Raw genomic sequence first — 7,560 nt, forward strand, 5'->3', positions numbered from 1 at the left:
CAATAGTTTGAAAATACCAGCCTACTGTCTTTGAGCTTATACTGCTTTTGTTAAGAAGTTAGTTGTGAATCAAATGATCATTCCTTTGGAAGTACTCATTGATTTGGTGGTAAATAATACACTATTTACTATTAAGATTTTCCCTTTGTCATGTTTTTTAACAGTAGTCTTATGATGTGTCTATATATGGTTTAGTTTTTCATTCTTTCTTTTTTATATATCTGATTTGTTTTTTTTAGAACTTAGATCTGTAGCTTAATGACTTGTTGGTTTTAGAAAATTTTTGGTTACTTTCTTCTCAGATACTTCTGCACCGTTCATTTGTTCCTTTTCCTATGGGTACCTATTACATATATATGAGACATTCTCACTATAGAAATATGTATATACACACACAATGTACTTAGCCATACTGAGGGCCTATAAGTGGGACTGTGATACCCCAGTAGGATGGAAATGGGGCAAGCTGCCATGTGATCAGAAATATTAAGAGTTCGGTGCTCGCTTTGGCTGCACATATACTACAATTGGAATGATATAGAGAAGATTAGCACGGCCCCTGTGCAAGGATGACACGCAAATTCGTGAAGTGTTCCGTATTAAAAAAAAAAAAGAAAGAAATATTAAGAGTTGGGAAAGCCAAGGACACTAGTCACTAATACTGTTTTCTTAGTCATGTTGGATAATGGTCATCATCAAATCTCCAATAAGGATAAACTGGGAGTGGATATCTCTTAAAATGTTTTTATTTCAGATTCAGATACAAATCCTTTTGTCATTTTCACTAAATCTGGGATTTTAATGCTTCAATAGGATGAATTTTTGTTCCTTAAAATGATGTTATTTATGTCACTCAAAATTGTTATTCTCATGGGTAAGAATAGGCAAACTTCCTCACAAAATGATGTCTTTATAGGGTAATTTTAACTAAGCTATATATTGCATTATTTACTTGAACACAACTATATGATGATTAACAACAAAACATTCCATTTAATTTAATAAAAGCTTGTTGGAATTATTATCATATTGTGCATATATTAAATATTTAAATATTTAATATTTGTATATATACATTGTGTGTTAATATTAAAATACATAAATTACAAGGTGTGCCTTTATATGAAGTACATTTTATTTGATTGGTAATAATGCTATGGAGGTAACAACTTATTACAGATATGTGAATCTCAGCAGGGGGTAGGGTCTGCTGTCACTAAAAAACAGGAGACTTATCCAGAGAGGTAGATTCTCAGTCATCAGGTTCTAATCACTTGTTTGTAACAATAAATATTTGAGAATTTGATATGCTATTTTTATCTTAATTTACTAGATATAAAAAAATAGCACTCAAACCACCTTGGCCATGTACCATTCACTGGGATTTTTATTATTATAAGAAATGAATCACACTCCTGAAATGGTGTTATATCATTATGGATGGATTGATTGTGTTTTGTATGTCTTGAGAATTTAATTGAGTTTGTTGATTTATTTCTAATAGTACACTCAGAATCTTTTTCTATACTTTTCTTTTTTTTTTTTTTCTGTAAGCAATGAGAAATGGGCATCTCAATGATTTAATATGCCCTAAACTTGAGCAGATTAGATATGCCTTAAATATATGGTGAGAGTTTAAAAGCCTGATTATACAGATTAAACAAAAATTAGTAGGTTTAAGATCACATCGGGGACAATAGACTTTGCTCTTTCCTACTGATAATTAATGTACCTATTATCTTAGGTTGCATAGTAGTAATATTCTATTTTCAGCAATTCCTAAACCACCAATGTATTTGATGTATGTATCCCTGAGCTCTGAGGATCTTCTCTGTAAACACCTCCCAAGATAACCACCATTTTTCTTTCCACTCCTCAAATAGCTTGCTCCCCATTTGATAAATCTCCAAAGTTCCCTTTCACTTTTCAAAACTTCAATAAATCCTTCCTTGTCATTTTAAAAAGATGGTGACAAAAAAAAAAAACCACAGGAAAAATTGTAGCTACATTTTCCCTTTATTCTGCTTTGCAAAACTGTCAGCCTAGGTATTATTTAATTTTTTATACTACTAATGGGTAGATGGAAGTTAGAAAATAACAAAAGAATGTAGAGGAGGCCAGTATATAATTTTTTCAATATATAATTATCATATCATTTATAATAGAAATGATAATTGCATTTCTAATTGCTATTGTCCAGAGTCATGTTTATTGAAGTGATTAGAAAGGTCTCTGAACACGGTGCAATCTGAGATCATCCATCTCATTAATCTAATTAACAGGCAAAGAGAAAAAGAGCCTCTGACAAAGGAAAGATTTTGGAGTTAATTTTATTTTTAGTTCTCCATATCTGACAGTCATTTCACTTGTGAGATAGAAAACATAGTATGGTTCAGGAATATATTCAGGGATATATTCAGGGTATATTCAGGGATGCCTTGAATAATGAACAAGAACAGGTTAAACCCCTATATTATAGGCAAGATATAACAAAATCACAGTTATACCTTTATATTTCGTGTGTGCCTGATTCATTCATATCTGTTTTTCTCTTTATTATTATATCCCCAGGGCCAAACATACTACCTGATAATAGCAGGGAGTTATTTAATATTTTTAATGAATGGTTAGCATGCATGGTATCTGTCTATATATCAAGATCGATGAAGATACTAGATCATTCATGCATATAATGCTGGATGTTTCAAGAGGGATTGCTGTTTACAACAAAATCAACTTTATTCTTTCCTGCTTATACCGCTTGTCCAAATCCAATCTGTTAGGCTAGTTCACTCTCATTATTTGGATGAATTGTTGAGCAGAACTTCTGAATTTTCTGGACGCACAGATAACCAAATTTCCTCTAGTCATCTCAAACAACAAAAGTAGTTTCATTTGAGAAATTAAAATGTCTAGTAATATATTAATCAAAGTCTAAACTTCACTAAAAACATCTGTTCTCCTTTAAAAATACGGTGTGAGTTAGAGGAGGTCCTGGGATGGAAAAGGGGTGTGTGATTAGCTTCTTCTCTTTGTTCATGACTTATTTTCTGTCTTCTTTTGTTATTAACCATTCTTTCTGGTCCTTTGAGTTGGAAAAAGGAAAGTATGGAGGATAGTGTTCATGAATATGAACCCCCGAGAACTAGGGACTGAAGGGTGAGATACAAAACATACAGCCAGAAAAATCATCACCCGTATCACAGAACTGAAGACGACACTCTCCATCTAAAGAGAATCCTTAGCCTTCAAAATATTACATGTAGACATTAATCTGCTGTAACCAGCTTCCAAGCTCAGAGAAGAGTCCTCGCTCTAAGAAATGACAGTTCAGTTAGTTTTCCCTAGTCCTTTATCCCTTATCCTTCTCTTTTGTTGGTTTAAGGTGAGTAGTTAGCTCAAAATTGGGTACCTTATTTTTAACTATGGGTGTGTGCTCACTGTCTGCTTCTGTCCTTGGGCAGAACTGAATCAGAATTACCTAGAACTGCTAATTTTGCCAATAGCAGGATATATAATCATTAGCCCATTTATTAAGATTTCTGAGTTTCAAATGTCTCATATGTAAAGTGGAGATAATCACAGAAGTTCTTCATATGGATTTCTGGTTTTTGTTTGCAGGTAAATTTAACTTATAGAAATAAAAAGATTAATACAGTGCCTGTGGTTCCATAAACAGTAAATAAACAGTAGCCACCGTTATTATCTTTAAAACAATGCCTTTTCCTCCAGTAGTATTTCTGAAAATAGAAGGGTTAAATTCTTACACCTTTACTATTCCTTTTGCTGAAACATGTTTAAAACTTTGACTCCATACTCTTATTTCATCTCATCATAAGTGCTATGCAATGGAGCAGAACTCATATAATATTTTTAAAAACAAAAACATGCAAATTATTTTGACCAGTCCAAATCTACAGTTAAATGGTTAAGTTTTAAAAGGAAATGAGAAAAGGTTGAACTGATATTACCAGAAGACTAATCCATATTACTGAATATGATAAACTACAATTTGCTAAATCATTTAAAGGTTACTTGTCCTATGTAATTTGGTAGATAAATACCTGTCTAGAGAAGTTTAGATGACTGATTTCATCCCAATGTATTTATTGATCAATAGCAATATGAAAGACTCAACTAGATCTAGTAGAACTAAGTACTTTCACCAAGGAATCAATGGAGAAAAATACCTGAAACCTTCATTCACTTAAAAAAAATAAGATAATCAATTTTGATAAAAAAGGATAAATGCACTAGCTACTGAAACAAAACTTTTTCATTATAGGTGTGGAATTTCTCTCTTGGACACAATCTGTTTGAGATTTATTTTGCAATTTTTTTTTCTAGGCTGTTTTGAGACTTCCCAAAATGATTAACTCTGTTTCCAATTTCCCCCTGACAGGCACAGACTTGCTCTTGATCCTCTCTGGAATTGTCCCTTTAACAGACCAGAGGCAAAAATCCCTGTCTTTCTGAGCACTCTTTTTCAAAGATATGGCAATCTACAATAATAACTTCTTCCCTCTTCCCTAATCTATAGTTTGCCATCAAAACACCCATGCTGTAACAAATCAGATATTTACATATACTTCATATGTATACATATATACGTGAACAACCATGATTTAACAAATTAAACATATATATTACATATAATGTATATTTTCCTTTGAATTAAAAGCCCAAAATTTGGAATATAAACATTGAATTTAGAAAACTAGCTCTATGAAATTAGTTTATCTCTTCCCCAGAATTATGTTTGTTCCCCTAATTGGTTGTACATTTTTTATCCTGGTTACAAATGTGATATGTATTTTTTTGGAATTCAATCAGCAGGGAGCCTTAAAGGTAGTTTCTTCAACTTATAAAAGTATTTCTTGTGAATATGGTAGGGGTCATCATGCATGGCGATGCTTTATCATGATGTCTACAATTTCAAAACAGCATTCCCTACTCTGTCTTCCTCTTTGATTATCTTTCTGCCTCCATGTAGAGATAGCCACTTTTAGAAAACAATGGAGCATGAAACAATTGAAATGTTATTGTATCTTTTAGTTTAAGTTTTCAAAAGTGCCAATCCTTTCGGAACGGGGGAGCAGAAGATAGGTAAAATCTTGGCAGGAGTGAATACTGGAATCATAGTTTTGATCTTGTGCCGAAAATATTTTAAAATCCCAATAGCAACTCATTTGAACCATATATACTCTCCTGTCAGGAAGAATTTGCTTGGGATCTCATGGCACATGAGTCTTTAGGAAAAGTTCTAGAAATGTTCAGAATGAAAAAAAAAGCATGTATGGTTTATTCATTTATTGTTATGTTCCAAAATGTCTGAGTGCTAGACTTCTCTTGCTTGGAAAAAAAATATTAAGAGAACAGAAATGTGTCAACCAGTGTCCTGTGGACTAGTTTTTGTTTTTATTTTTGTATTTAACTATCCTTAAACCCAGCCTTAGATAAACTTTGCAGCTCATTCACTTTTGTTCTTATCCGTGAGGTACTGGTTTCAAAATATATGCTTTTAAAAAGAGGTTCTCAAGTTATCAAGGACAACATGGAACTTCCAGACAAAATGCAGTAAGAGCAGATAAAAACAACCTTTACCTGAACTCTGCTTTCTGACTGACCCTGAAAAATAGGTTGTATTGTAATTCATGCAAAAGTTTTTCTTACAAGTTTTTTTCCTATTAAATCAAACAACAGGGACACCTATGTGGCTCAGTTGGTTCAGCATCTGACTCTTTTTTGGGCTCAGGTCATGATCTCACACTTCCTGAGTTTGAATCCTGAGTTGGGCTCTGAGCCCTTGGGCTCCTGTGCTGGCAGCTCAGAGCCTGCTTGAGATCCTCTCTCTCCCTCTCTCTCTACGTCTCCCCTAATTGCACTCTCTTAATAAATAAATAAATAAATAAATAACTTAAAAAAAACAAAACAAACAAACAAAGCTGTGATATCCAAACTCTAAACCTAAGTAAGGCTATTTGTTCTAGTAGCATAATGCAGGATCAGTCCTTGTAAATTCCATCTATTATTTCTCCATAGTAGTATACCAAAGAACCTAGTTATAAGATGGTATCTTTTATAAGATGGTTTTACAGAATCCTAAAACCTTGTGCAATAATACATATCTCTAAAATGTTATCAGTAGCATAAATTTTCCCATATAAAAAGTAATTCACTCTACAAATCTCAAATATGTATGTATATATATATATATATTTTTTTTTTTAATTAGATTCATTTCTTCTCTACTTTTAGGAATCAAGAATGTAATACTATTAATGTAATGGAACTTTTTCATCTACATGTTTACATGAAAACATAAATGCCAACTATTATGCAATTTATTTCATTGTATAAATATTAATTTTTAATATAAAGTATTCATTATGAAGACTCACTTTTTCACAATAACTTACTAGATAATCATAAAAATTAAATTATGGTGGGAACTTTGACTTAGCATATTAAATAATAGTACTTTGAAATCTAATCATTTCAGCATTTGGTTTTGTCTGTAATTATTGTTAAACTCTCTGGTTCTCAAAGGTAAGATCTGGTAAACAAAATCAGAAACTTCACAGCTCCTACAGTCAGATATTGACTATCCTGGGTCAAGGAATACCAACAATCTCCAATACTCTTCGTGGTTTTTTTTGTTTCTTTTTTTTTGTTTTGTTTTTGTTTTTGTTTTTGATTTTAGAGAGAGAGAGAGAGAGTGCAAGTAAGGGAGAGACAGACAGAGAGGGAGAGAGTCTTAAGGAGGCTCCATGCCTAGTGTGGGCCCCAAGGCAGGGCTTTGTCTCTCCACTGTGAGACTATGACCTTGACCTGAGCTGAAATCAAGAGTCCAATGCTTAACTGACTGAGCCACTGAGGCACCCCATCCAAGATTCTTTGCATTGACAGAGGGTAGAATTATTTTCTTTGTTTTCAATCCAAGTAATTCATCTTCACAAAGTACGTTACCTGGTTATTGACTATTTTAGGAAGAAAATAATTAAAAATCTTTATGTTGATTGTAAGTTCATCAGATAGAAGTGTTTTCAAAAGACTTCTGCAATGTTTAATTTTTTCTTTTTTTGCCTTCAATGAAACAGGAAAATCTTTGTTACTCTAAAATTCAGCCTACAGGAATAATTCATATAATTTTGAAAAATTTGCATAGTTTTCTACCCATCAGCTTATCTTTCAAAGTGAGAGCTCAGCAGAAATAGGTCCTATTTTCAGGAACATACATAATGATTATAACAAGCTTTGATTGAATAATATATTTAAAACCCAGGAAAGTTTGGTCCTGAATGAACTCCTTTCAGTCTATTTTTTCTGAGAGTAAAGTTTCATTTTTCTGTAAAAAAAAAAAAAATCAACAACAAAAAACAAAACAAAACAAAACAAAACAAAACAAACAAACAACAACAACAACAACAACAAAAACCAGCATGTATTCTCAATCTCCAACTTCTGGTTCCAGACATAAATTCTGATATGTTAATAAATTTTACTGGAGCAAATACCTTAACCTACTCCTATTTCATTATAAAGTATGTGAAAGAGTTC

General features: G+C 32.4%; 1 non-coding gene across 1 annotated transcript; it reads left to right on the forward strand.

Annotated features, from left to right (window-relative positions):
* Positions 1 to 497: 497 nt before the first annotated feature.
* Positions 498 to 604, forward strand: LOC125920488 (U6 spliceosomal RNA). Its single transcript, XR_007457078.1, has one exon. It is a non-coding gene; the product is annotated as a U6 spliceosomal RNA (small nuclear RNA).
* Positions 605 to 7,560: the final 6,956 nt, after the last annotated feature.

This window comes from Panthera uncia, chromosome B4 (assembly GCF_023721935.1).
Source record: "Panthera uncia isolate 11264 chromosome B4, Puncia_PCG_1.0, whole genome shotgun sequence".
NCBI lineage: Eukaryota > Metazoa > Chordata > Mammalia > Carnivora > Felidae > Panthera > Panthera uncia.